General features: G+C 34.7%; 1 long non-coding RNA gene across 1 annotated transcript in view; it reads right to left on the bottom strand.

Moving 5' to 3' along the window:
• LOC145270433 (uncharacterized) overlaps positions 1-5572 on the bottom strand; it is a 95544-nt gene extending 89972 nt beyond the window's left edge. Inside the window, exon 1 of the long non-coding RNA XR_013865354.1 lies at positions 5171-5572. This is a non-coding gene — a long non-coding RNA (uncharacterized LOC145270433). The remainder of the gene's footprint in view (positions 1-5170) is intronic.
• Positions 5573-14123: the final 8551 nt, after the last annotated feature.

Raw genomic sequence — 14123 nt, 5'->3', positions numbered from 1 at the left:
ATTTAGAACAATTTGTGCATCTCTAAATCATACACTGTATATTACTTGTATTGCAGACAATATATTTCAAGAGATCTTGATACAGTACATTTAGTGGTTCTAATAATAGTTTGATGTTTTGGTGGATAGTGCATACACATACAGCATATGTACCTGCTCTACCAGCAAGGACACACCATTTTGGTCTAAGACTACAAAATTTTGAAAACCCTTAAAATACTGTCGGGTTCTGCTTCTTGAATGCTCTGAAGAGCTCATTTAGGTTGCACAATCAATATGAGTCTCTTCTGCTTATGTAACTTACGTTTAATACTAATATAGTCTTTCCTTCCTGGCATCAATCGAGTGTACTGATCATTTTGATAAAATACTTGCACTAACTGTGCAATATCAACAGGCAAAGACTTGCCTCTTTTTGTTCTTGCACAGCTAAAATACCATTTTCCAAACCCAATTTGTGAGCCTTGCGTACAATGTGTTCTGAAACACCAAATACATTTTTGTGTGATCAATCGGTAGAGGCAAGGGTCAAAATCTGTATTTTCCAAACACAATCTGCGATCCTTGGTCACAGATAGTTTTTTATACTCATCAATTCCTGTCCTATATGCAATAAGCTTTACATCCATTGTATCCAAATGATCCACTGAAATTTATCCAGCCTGTTTATCATGGAATAAATTAGTACTTGTTTCAACTTTTAGTTCAGTACAAATAGAACAATTCTTCTTTATCTGAAAAAAAAACTACTTTAATTATTCTGTGTGCTAGTAAAAAATCCAAGTAAGAAAATGCCACCTTTCTCTTTGAATACTAGATGAAAAGTGATTAATAAATATTTTAGGTCCAACAGAAACGTTCCAGTCTAGGTCAAAGGAGGGTCATTCAGAGTTAACGGTTGGCCTAATTCTTAATTTATTACAATTAATACCTATCAGAGATATTATGTTTAAACAATAATCTACAACAAATTTAGTGTAGCTTCATACTTAGTGTTTTAAACTATTGAAAAGTACATTTTCTTATAAACTTCTTCTAAATAAAAAGCTTTTAGTTTAAAGCAAATAACTTTTCGAAAAATTGTAAAAAAAATGTTTAATCTTATCTACAAAAACTCTATAAGTGTTGATTCTTATGCATGAGTCAATGTTTATCACTTGTTAAAGACAATTTATCTGTACCATACAAAATGCAATATCTGCAAAATATATTTAACTTATATTCTTTTTAAATTAATAAAGATTATCTTATTGAATAGTTTACGAAATTACTTAGCACAATATGAACATTTGAGGAGTTTGGCAGTATTAGGATGATTGTCTTTATCAATCTTTCACTGAATTACTGCGTGTTAAATCTATACATTCGGAATTTTAAAGCTTTTTTCGAATTATAAGTTGCCTAATTCCTAATATGTAATTATGATGTTGAAAGAGACGTTACTGTATTCGTTCGAGATTTTTATGCTTTTGCAGAGTTTTAAGTTGGCAAATCCCTAATATGCATTTATGATTTATTTATTAATTAACCAAAATCATTTGAGCAGAATATGGGGCACCTAACATGCTGTCAAAATACACATACACACACACACACATATATATATATATATATATATATAGAGTGTGTGCGTGTGTGTGTGGTATTCTAAGTTAATTCACAACATAGTTATTGAAGAAAAACTGCGGTACAAGGTGGAACGATACATTGTCGCAATAGAAACTGACATGTCTCCATTTCCATTTGATTACAACCGGTTAAAATATAAACATTCATTTTGAACCAGCTTATGTCATATCAAAGAACCTACTGTTGATTTTATATGCCGGGTCTTGTGTGGTAATAATAGTTTGAATTAAAGTTTAAAAGGCAAAACGTCAAGTATCTTAGCATAATTCTGTATTAAACAGAATCATTCATTTTGAATGTACCCCTGTTATATCAAAGAACCTACTGTTGATTTTATATGCAGGGCCTTTCTGCTTGTGTAGTAATAACACTTTTTAAATGAACTAATTATATAAAGCGCCTTCCTGCTCTTTTTTACATTTTATTTTAAATTTTTTATCTATTTTATTTTCTGTCCTATACTTATATATATAATAAAAGCAGCGCAGTTTTTCACCTTTCAACCTAAATACCATAGATTTACAGCAACAGATGACACATACAAATTCATTAAGTCTACATTATTAGCCATTTTTTTATGTAACTATAGAACGACATTTTTGACACATAATTTCGTTATAATAAAACTGTAGATTTAATCCTAGGAGTGACATAATTACAATTGCAAAGATATACAATGAAAACAGCTATCATTTTTCACTCTGAAAAATAAGTACTACTCCTGCACCCAGTCGATACCAGGCGGTGTTCTGCATTTGGGTCATACATGGGGTTTCACCCCAATTTTTAGGCTCATATACTTATACACATAGCATAACCTTTCCATTCCTCTATATAATGATTCTCCATCTTCAAACTGCACAAAATCTCATCGGCTGACAACTAAATAGTCAGTCATTCTGGAATGAACGACGCCTCATTCAAAAAAGAACACCCCTGAGATTAAAAGAAACATGATTTCCCTGATTAGAGTAGGTAATAATTTCACATTAAATACCCTGATTACAAACTTTAGAAACTCGAAAAATATAAAACAAACTATATTTTTATTTTTACCAGAAAAGATGTACTTCCCTGTTATTACTTTAGTAAGAACGAATAACTATGCCCTTACCTTTTTTACTAAAATGTTTCGTTATCCTTATTACTAAAATACCATTGTTAATTCTTTCATTTTTTTTACATGCACACCTAATTATTTTAACTTTTTTACTTTATAAAAATACAATGTTGCTTTCATTACAAAATTGTTTTATTAAAATTATATTTTCTTTTGCAGATCTGTAAATAAATGTTTTTACAATTATATATTGAAATTTTTGGATACAATAAATGGTTAAGTTTACTAGCATCTTCTGTCAGGAAAAACATTGGTTTATTATTTAGTTGTTGTCTTATTTAATCGGAGTTTTTTTTATCCTAATTTCGTTATTCATTTTTCATTTACAGCGAAACAGACTCATAAAAAGAATTAATTATTATATTTTATTTTCATAACGATTTGTTTTCGAGTTCCAATTTGTTAAGTTTTGACATTCGTTTATATTAGAAATGTTTCACAAACTTTAAATGGGAAAAATTTAATCACGCTTTTATTTCACATGTAAAGCTGTGATCAAAATTTATTTTAAATTAACTACGTTGTTTAACAAATGAAAAAAAGACATAAGGTAAGATGAAGTTTTCAAATGAGTAAATGTGTGTTTGTTTTTTTTTTAATTTATAATTGAAAGCGCTGAAAAATACAAAACACAATTTTGGGTAATTATGTATTTTTTGGAACTGCTGAAACAATGTTTTTATTTACAAAGCCATTTTTTACCTTGTGGAGGGGCTGGTGTTTTGTAACTATACTTCCACCTAACGATTGAATAAAAAAATCGTGTGAAACTTAAATTTAACCTGAAAACACTATTTTATAATAGCCCTGTACCAAAAATGCATAAGTGCCAAATTTTTAAGTAGATATTGATCTCGAATGCATAGAATGGCAGAGCGGCCCCCGCCTCTCAACCGCTCACATACCCAATATAAACAGAATATTTGTTATATGCTAAATGGTATTCTACATGGTAAATGTCGGTGCATTACTGCATTACTTACAGAAAAACGGTTAATTAAACTGCAGAAGCACCTGTTAAACTAAACAAGTTCTATAACCAAAAGAAGAACGAAAAACATAAAAATATGTTTTTGTAAATCACTCATGAAAACATAAATTTTTTAGCTTAATTAAAAAGAATTAAAAATTACATAAAACACACACAAAAGTGAGCCACTTTAAAAAAAAAAAACTACTTGTTATTTCAAATGTCTACAAAAGATTCTGCCGCGATGTCATAAGTCACTTCACTATAAGAAAACTCTACTGAAGGCAGAGAAATGACACAAAAGAGTCCCAGGGTCATGGAGTTCATATCATGCAAACGGTAAATTTGTGACGGGTTTGATTATCAGATTCGTTGTCAGCGACTTCGAACACATCTAAAAAAAAAGGGAGGGGAGGGTGTTTTGTACCCATTCTGTACTTAAACCTTACAATTGAAAAGAAAAACATATCATAAAACTTTAATTAAACTTGCAAATACTATTTTAAAAATAGCGTGGTTCAGTAAGTTTTTGTTTGCGTTGAGGTACAAGAAAAACGTTATTTGCTTACTATTCACCATATCCGTTAATCTGGTCGCTTGTTGTAACATGTGAAAACAAACATTAAAAAAGCTGTTTTTGCGCTCAGTTGTCTAACAATTCAACCAATTTTGAATTAAATTATTTTGTATATGATTAAATTAATATTATTTTCTCAGAATTAATAAGTTTTTTTCAGTGATTGTTTGTTTAAAGAGGTACATAAGTTCAAAACGTAGCACTTGTTTCCAGGACACTCGTTTCAAGAACATTTTTTCACAACATTCTCACAAACATCGATTCATTATTTATCTTTTCTTTTTCGTGTGTTCAATCAACACACACGTTAAAATGACAACAATATAAAATAAGATTTATTATTTCTTTCTATGCTTAAATAAAACAATTTTATGAACTTTTATATTCGTCTTCGCCTCAACGTTGATTCTGACAACTTTTAATGTTTTTGTTTACATTGAGTTACTAGAAAAACGTTATCCTATTCACCATCGCAACATTGGTGACACTCTCCATTAATCTGGTCCCTCGTTGTAACATGTTAAAACAATTAAATATTTAAAAAAAATTGTTTTTGCGATCAGTTGTCTAACACTTTAACCAACTTTGAATTAAATTATTTTGTATATGATTAAATTAATATTATTTTCTCAGAATTAATAAGTTTTACTGAAATAAACACATTTTGTACAAAAATTTCAATGTTAGATTGAAAAAAATATTTTAGAACATTTTTTTTTATGAGAAACTCATACTTTTTTTATTCACGTATGTTATAAAGCATGGTGAAATATTTTTCATTGGATTGCAATAAAAATAAACTTATTTTAATGTTTCAGATTATTTTAAAAGTTATTGGATGTAATTTTTTTAAAGTGTATAAAAAATAACTTACCTTTTATTCCAGGAATTCAATACGAAAAAAATGAGATGAATTCGTTTTTTTCTATTGTGTTTAAAACAGAAAATTTGTTTTGTTTGTTAGGATTTCTTTAGTAAATTGATACAACTTTTGTTTTGTGTGTCCAATTCATTAAGAAATAAAATATATGAAAATATAAAAGAATCAAAATTAAAAGATGAAAAACACGACTTAAACGTGAAATTATTTAAAGAGAAAAACAACTGTTAAAGAACAATGAATTTAGGTCATCTTAAAACGGTGTAATCATTATTTCGTTCCTTGTGTAAAAATGTCCGTTTATTAGTTAAATATGTGCAATCGTTTTCCAATTGCTTAGAGCAAATTAAATAATGGAATAAATTATATCGTTGCTTAAAATTAAAATAATTATAACATTAATAAAGGAGCGTCACACTTTAAGCCGTGAGCTTTTTTTTTCTTTGTATATTCAAGATAAAAAAAAAGTAATTAAATGAAGTCAAAATTGGTAATGCGGCATATTCACTCATTGTAATCATCGCAAAATACCGGAAGTTCCGGAAAAAAAAAGATGCTTACAACCAATTTCGCGTCCCACGATGAAAAACTTCAAAGTCATTGTCTGTTTGTTTTCAGTGTTAAATTTAAATGTAATAAATAAGAATAAATCAACAACTTTCTTATGTAAAGTATGTTTATGAACTCACATTAATGAGACGGTTGGAATTGTAGTTTTTTTAACTAGCAATTCTATTCTTGTCTCCGTTGTGGATGTTTATTTATTATAAAAATTGTGTGTACATTTAGGGCATACAACAAGTGTCAGGCAGGTGCTATATAACAAAAAATGCTACAATTTCATGATTAGGCATGAAGCCCGGGGGGTCTCTGGGGGCCGTCCACTTGGTCTATTCCCTAAAACTAGTTGCAATAACCACAATACCGCATTCACTCTAAGAACCTAAGCTATTTGAAATCTACCCAGATGACATGAAAATGACATATTTACAATATTTACAATGCTAACATATATATGTTAACGTATATATATATTAGGGATTTTTTTAATACAAAAATTGGGTGATGTGTATGATATATGAAGTTGTGATGTGTATGAAATATGAAATGATGAAGTTGTAATGTGCATGATATATAAGGATGAAACAAGGGAGTCATTTCCTAAGTGGGAGTGGGCAGTCTACGGACAAAACAAATGGTTGGGATTTGCGGGGATATTCGGTGACCTCCAAGATGTGTACTCTGGGGATGGATAGGGTTAAAAATAAATTACCAAGTCAGATTGCCTCCTTCTATCACATCTTATTTTGATTTTAAGTTGATGTTTAAAATGCGAAATCAGATAGTAATGAGAGATTGGATACCCCCCTCGCCCTATCTCTATGTGTGATGTCCACACAACTAGTCTAGCTATCTCTAAGATCGCTAGGAACACCATTCGTTCCTCCCTAGGCCACAGTGGATCTGCGTTGTAGACAACGGCTGCTAGATCCAGGCACGTAACCTGGTTGGGAACGATGCAGGCCGTAACCTCGCTGACATACGCCCAATATTCTCGTAGCTTTGAGCACTCGAAAAAAGCATGTTCCACAGTTTTCTCGTGATCCTTCTCGCACTGAGGATGATTTGGGTCAATTTCATCGTTGTACTTGTGATGCCTGCCATTAAGGACAAGCGCATTCCTAACCAATCGCCAGGTCAGAGAAAACTTGGAATTGTTGAGGTAACCCTGGCCTGGCTCCCAATTCCACAGAGACCGCACCTCCCCATCTAATGTGTCCGACACGATCTCCTCCACTAACTCCCTGTAAAGTGCCCTTCTATGCCAGGCGAGGTCACTGGACCCCGGCAACACTCTGAGTCCTCTCAGTATTTGACATAGAACCACGGCTGCTTTCTCGGCTTAACGAGGTGTACAACTTCCAGTACCCGACCAGTTTGAGCTTCCTATCTAAGTTAATCTGAACAACAAGTAGTTTGTGGTCAGAGTGACCTTACCAGTTAAACGTGGGACAGGTAGCATAATCGAGGGTGCCTCTTCTGACTAGCAACCGATCCAAGTAGGTATTCGGGCTGGAGGGCCTATTAGAGAGCTACGTCCACATCTCCCACCCCGGATGATCCACCCGAAACCTGTCGACTAGATTGCACGAAGCCATCAGATTAGAGAGGCTGGTGTCACACCCATCTCTCCCGCTAGTCCCGCCCACCTTATCTACCCTGGGATCAAGGATGGCAATCCAATCACCTACTAGGACTAACAGTTCCGAACCCCTGAGAAATACCTCCAACCACCGAAAAAAGGAAACTCGCTCTCATGTGGTATTAGGTGCATAAACCGCAACAACTCAAAACGATCTATTTTCAACGGCAACATCGGCCACGACCAGTCTGCCATCAGCATCCACATCTGTGTGTACAACACTAACCGCTACAGAAAGAGTGTGTCTAACTAGCAAGGCAACCCCCTACTAAGGCAGTCACCGAATGCTTAAAAGACGCCCCTCCAGCACCCGATGATCGTCTACTGAAATAAAATGAGTTTCCTGCAGCTCTGCCACATCTATATTCATGGACATGACATCCCTCAGTACCCTAGCGGCTTTGCTTCGGCACCTCATGCCCCTCACGTTCAAACTAGCGAGGCTCAAATATGTAGCCATTATGCCTATTGAGTGTCAACCACCAGCTTGAAGTCTTTTGCAGTCAGGATGCCGCAGGATTGGGTGAGGTTACCTGAAAGCAACTCGGACGTGACTCGTCAGTCTCGTGCAATTCCCCCGACATCCAGCAGGAAAGTTAACTTTATGGCCCTATAAAATGAAGGGTGGACGTATAGTGGGACCGTCCCCTCACACCTATTCGCATTTATCGGCTGCATGGTGCAGATCTACCTCACAGATCCAGTCCCCGGGGAGGAAGGGGAGCTTCCTGGTCTTTAAGCCTTACAGGAGAGGCCGACGCTGCTCTGCAGCTAGTTGGTGTTGCTGGCCTCTCCCTTGACAAAGAACGGACGCCAGCTGGGGGTTATATCGAATAGGAGGTGGGGATTTCGGTTCAGCAGAGGGGGTCTGGGATTCGAGGGGGGCTAAATCGTAGAGGCAGTCTTCTCTAGTTGCATGGGGGATAGGAACAGGACCCAGGATCCCTGGCCTTCTTAGCCTTCTTCTGCTCTTGTTTTCAGCATTCCACAACGACTGCTGAGCTGTTGCTGACTACTTGCTCCTCTTCAGAATCTGATGAAGAGACCGGATTCTTCCTTTTCCAGGACGACGATTGCAGATACTTTTTCTTGTTCGGAGACTGTGGCTCTGTGCTCTTGGTGGAGAAGCCACGTGACGACCCTGAGGGAGCCTGCTTACGTTGTTCTTGCGGGGGCTGCTCTTTTGGTTTAGAGGGGCTCTTTTCTGATTTTCTTGATATGACTTTGCTCCAGCCCTGGCTTTCTTCTGTGTCCCCTCCGGCTGGCTTTTCAGTGGCCGCTGGTGCCACTGCATCAGTTGTTCCGGTTGTTTCAGTGGAAGCAGAGGCGCCCGTAGGAAATCTTTTGGGGCATTCCTTCATCATATGCCCCTGCTTCAAGCAATTCCAACAGCTTGGCTGCCGACCTACAACAATGATGCTCATTGTCCAGGTCTCGCATCTGAGTAAAGTGCAGATTTTATCAAAGCTGGTGCAGTCAACTCTCATTTTTAGTTTGTAGTCCCCCAATAATAGATTACGGGGACCACACACTGGCACCAAGGCTTCGACGTCCCCATACTGGCTCATAACAGCCCCGAGCTGCTTTGAGTCGATGTAACAGGGGACGCCAAGAATAGAGACGTTGGTGTGTCTCTTAATCAGATACTCCAGCTTGAGTTGCAAATGACCCCACCCCAAGTCGGTCCTGGACAATCTCACTGCGTCTTCCTCCGTGGGCAAAAGAAGATCCCACGTCTAGTATGCTCTTCTACATGTAGGTTGCTGGGATACTAAGCTCCCCCAGTATCTGAGCCATTACTTCCCTTGAGACCCAAGTCAACGATTTCTTCTTTATGTCAATAGTGGCTAGAGATACTATCCTTCTCTCTAGTCATGTTACTGTAGCCGGCAGCGGCTTGATGATGTTGCCTACCGTCAGCTCCTTGTGTAGTATAACTAGCAGTAGTACTCAGGCGCCAACTGAAACTGGGGCCCCCAGGTCCTTTCTTGTGTTGCCGGCATGTTTGGAGATCTCCTACTAGACGGTGGTGGCGTTTGTTGTCGGGAAGGAATCGTGTTATCCAGGGATTCCTAGGTGCCCGGAAGCGCTGGCCAATCAGAAGGCTTCTCGGCTGGTGACGTCACATTGGCACAAACTGCCCCATTCTTGTGTTCAGGGTGAGCAGCCCCGCCTCCCTTTTCTTGGAGCGCGATCGTCTAACTCCCACCTGGGCTGATTTCCTGCTCCTAATATCGTCAGCGCAACTGTCATAGTTGCTGCTGCTGCTGCTGCCGCTACTCAGCTCCATATCCCTCTTCAGGGTCTGTGACAGCTCTAGGTGAAGGCTTGTGATATTATTGACAGCCTGCTCCCCATAGTTGGCCACTACATTCTGGATTGCTTGATCCGGCTCATCCGTAGTGTATTAGAAGTTGGTAGAATGCTGATCCACATAAGTAAGTTGTTGATTTCTTATTGCGATTTCTGATTTTAATGTGATAATATGTAACCGTTACATCCACTTAGATAACTTTTTAAACAACAGAGCTTAAGATATGCAACCCCTTCCAATTGGACGAGGGGGTTACTAAAAAAAACAACGGGTCCAAGTAAAAAATTGAAACCGTGTAGCAGAAAACGACGACCGACACACATTTCAAGTGACACCGGTTTTTCGACCATGACATTGGCTGTTTGTAAACACGTCAAATAGCAGCCAAGATCGAATGTTCACGAGCAAGATTTTTAAAAAATGTACTTACAAACCTTTTCAAGATTTCAAAGAAAAAATAAATATTTACAAAACTTTTAATGATTATTTTTTTTTCTATTTACATGAAACTTTTGAATGAAGGAAACAAAACGAACGTATTTAAACAACATGTATTTAGGCTTTGGTTTACTTTGGTATCCCCGTTGGTCTGCTAGACTGAGGCAGGCTGTGTATGCAAAAAAGAACGGCCCCTAGCAATGTTAGTTTTATTCAAAAAAAAATTTTTAAATAGTTTTTTTTTTGCTTTTGTTTTTCAATTACAAACTTTATTTGAACTTTTTAACAAACTTTTACATACATGAAAAAAATTGATTTTATAGATTTTTTTACAATATAACATTTTAAAATTTATTTGACCAAATTAAAAAAAAAATTTCCAGATATTTTTACATACATAAAAATAGACCTTATAGATCTTTTATAACATACAATTTTCAAATTTATGTAACAATTTTTTAAAACATTTTCCATGCATTTTTACATAAATAAAAATAGTTATAGATCTTTTATAACATAAATTTTTTAAAATTTATTTAACATAATTAGTTTCATCTATTTTGATAAAACTTCATAAAAAAACGTATTCCACACATAATATTCCCAAAATAACCGGCTTTGATTCGACGCCGCCATAGGAATTCTTGTAAAAAAACGACTGTCGTTCACATCACTAGTCCCAAGGTACGGGCAACAATGGACGAACAAAAATGGGGGACTCAGTTTTGAAAGCCGATTTATCATAATTTTTTTTTGTAGGTTTCCGGATACTTTTTGATTGTACCTATTTACTATGCCTCCCCACGGGACAGAGTTAGACACCAGGGTCGTTTTTTTAACGTGGAGAAAAGGTACAAAAATAAAAATTGTCTCAGTCGTGAAGGATTTCTCCTCCACCGAAAGAGAACAAGAAATAGAAGTGCAGTATCTGAAGAACAGATACTACACTTTGATCTTCGAAGGCCAAGAAAATTCTTGAATACTTTTTGATTGTAGTTGAAAGATTAAGGACTAAACTTTATTTCCAAAAGAAAAAAATGTGTACACGTGAAAAAAAAAATATAGGAAAATGTTTCTCTCTACCGTGCTAGAAAACTTCTAACACCCGAAAGTATCCTGTACCTCTATAAGGCCACTATTCGCCCATGTATAGAGTATTGCTGTCATATTTGGGCCGGTGCATGTCGGCTACTAGTCTCTCGCTCCTTGACAGGGTTCAAAAGAGTCGCAAATCTGATAGGCCCTAAACTGGCATCTAAACTTCAGCCTCTGTCCCATCGTCGAAACGTTGCATCCCTCTGCCTGTTCTACAAGTATTATAATGGTGAATGCTCTGAAGAACTGCAAGCACTTGTGCCCCCACGACGTGAACACCCTCGACAGACCCGACAAGCTACAATATCCCACCCCCACACTGTAGAGATCCCTAGATGTAAAAGATCTTTCTACTCCAGTAGTTTCTTCCCCAGAACTGCTAGACTTTGGAATTCCATCCCAGGTCACTGCTTCCCCAACTGTACTGACATGCATAAGTTCAAGTGCAACGTGAACCAACATCTCGCTGCCCTAATCCCTACATAGTACCCCAGTAGATATTTCCCCTGATAGTAGCCCCCTACATTAAAGTGGCAATGTGCCTTGTTTGGGGTGAAAATGTAATAAAAAAAACAAAAAAAAAACCCAATTCATCTAAATTTTGAAGTTAAATAAATTCATTGTAAAAAATCCTTAAAAAGATAAATATTAGTTTTCTGGGTCTTTTTCAAAGATAATTAGTAAAGTCCTAAGATATTGAATTAAATTAAAAAAACACCTTGTTTGTACAAAACATAAATTAATTAGCCTAAAACCGAATGGGCGTTCGCAAAATGCAACAAACTAAAATTTTGTAAACACAAAAATTACGAAGGCCGAAAATTTCAGGCAGTCGAATGACTGTGAAAATTACGTCATTTAATTAAAAGGAAGGAAGTCCCCCCCCAGTAATGAAATCAATTGAATTTTTAGAGCTAAATATTTTTTAATTTTTTAAATTTAAAAATCTATCAGAATTTTTCTATTGATTCAATTTTTACGATATTTTCAGGGTCAGTGTGAAATTTTATGCTTTTTCCAATAAACCGAATATAATATTTTAGACAAACGTCTTTTTTTTTTTTAAATTCCTCTCGATTTTGAAATGGCTATGTAAATTTAAATCACCAAATTGAAGATGAAAGGCCAATAAATAACATATTGTAAATTAAAACAAAAAAAAAAAAATGAAGTGTAAAACCATATTTTTTAAACCACATTGATTATTATTATTTTTTTTTTAATTGGAAGCATATGTTCTGCTTATATTTTCAGGTAAGCAATAGACGATAACAACAATTTTTTTTTCTAGTTCAATCAATATTTTCTTTTTTTAGATATTTAAAAAAAAATGCACTCGACAAAAAAGAATGAAAATATAATAAATCAAAAATTTATGTATTTCTTTGAGAAAAGAAAAAAATCCTTGAGTGTTTTTTAAGGAACAATCTTATGATAAAAATTTGACTATTTTTAAACCATGGGAACATGATAGCGCGCTTTTCAAATAGTCGTTTAAAAATTCTTTTATTTAATAAATGGAATTTAAAATATAAATATGGATAAATTCTTAACAATGAAGAATGGAACTACACATTGAATTGTTTTTTTTAGGTAAGTGATTTTTTTTTAATTTATATCGATTTTTTTATACTCGAAGGAAGAAAAATGTCGTTGGTTTTCTTCAAATCTTTTTGAAAGAAAGCCGATTAAAAAAAAATATTGCATAATTTGCTATCAAACATGTTATTTTTTTTATTTTGGTCTTTGCTCCTTTAATTAAAAAAAAAATAGGGTTTGAATTATATTTTTCAAGTAGTTATAAGCTTCGAAAAATAGTAAGTTTAAATATTAAAGTTCTGATCATCATTTTTAATGGCCACTTTCTGATACACCTAGTCATTATTGTCTGTTTTATTTTTTCCAGTGTTAAATTTAAATATAAATTTCAGTGTTAACTTTAACTATAATAAATAAAAATAAATAAATGACAAATTGTTAGGTGATAATACAACATGGTTTCATAAAAAATTTAATCCCAGACCAACTTGCGCCAAAAGAGAATTCATTAAATTTATCGCTATTTTATGTTTAAAATGTAAACCTCCCTCCTGACCCGTAGCAAAAAAAAGAAACAATTGTTATGTTTTGTTGTCTTCCCTCCCCTTCTTCAATCACCAAACTTTACAAAAATGGTAGGGGTGACAAGTTTTGTTAAATGCTGTGCGGTGTTTCTTTTTTAGGACGCTAGGACGCCAGTTCGCAAAAAAGTACACCACGGTCCAAATTTGTATTCCATCATAAAAACAACTTTCTACAGAAAAAAACTTATTTTTACACTTTTATCTCGCAAATAAACATGAAATTATACATTAAAAACCGCGTTTACTATTTTTAATATTCAACAACGTAGTTGACGTCAATGTTTTCGATTTTAAAACAAAACTAATTGTTTTGGATAAATCTCTGTTTGGCGTACTCATGAATTATCTTTTTTAAAGAATAAACTTGAATAAAGTTTATTTTTACATGAACGTTCAGACATTTAGCTAGCAAATAATCATACAAATATATATGAGAAAAAAAACACGTTTATTGTTTTTTTTTTAATTTTGAGGTGTCTTTTCAGGACCTGTAATAGTAAGTTACACCGTTGTGAAATTCACAGAAAGGGCTAACGAAACTATCTGACAAAAATAAATCCATACATGCAGGAAACGACAGTAGTCAACAGAAGACATTGAATTGTTGAGGTATTATAATATAAACGTTGATTTATATTCATTCTTCCATTGCGGTGATTCTTTTTAGGGACGCCAGGACGCCAGCTCGCCAAAAAGTACACCACGAGTCAAATTTCATTTCGTCATGAAAACAACTTTCTATAGAAAAAACTTATTTTTACATTTTATCTCGCG

The sequence above is a fragment of the Euprymna scolopes genome, chromosome 46, assembly GCF_053919585.1.
Source record: "Euprymna scolopes isolate OS-2025 chromosome 46, ASM5391958v1, whole genome shotgun sequence".
NCBI lineage: Eukaryota > Metazoa > Mollusca > Cephalopoda > Sepiida > Sepiolidae > Euprymna > Euprymna scolopes.
The sequence above is the reverse complement of the archived record's forward strand: the minus strand, read 5'-3'. Positions and strand labels throughout refer to the sequence as shown.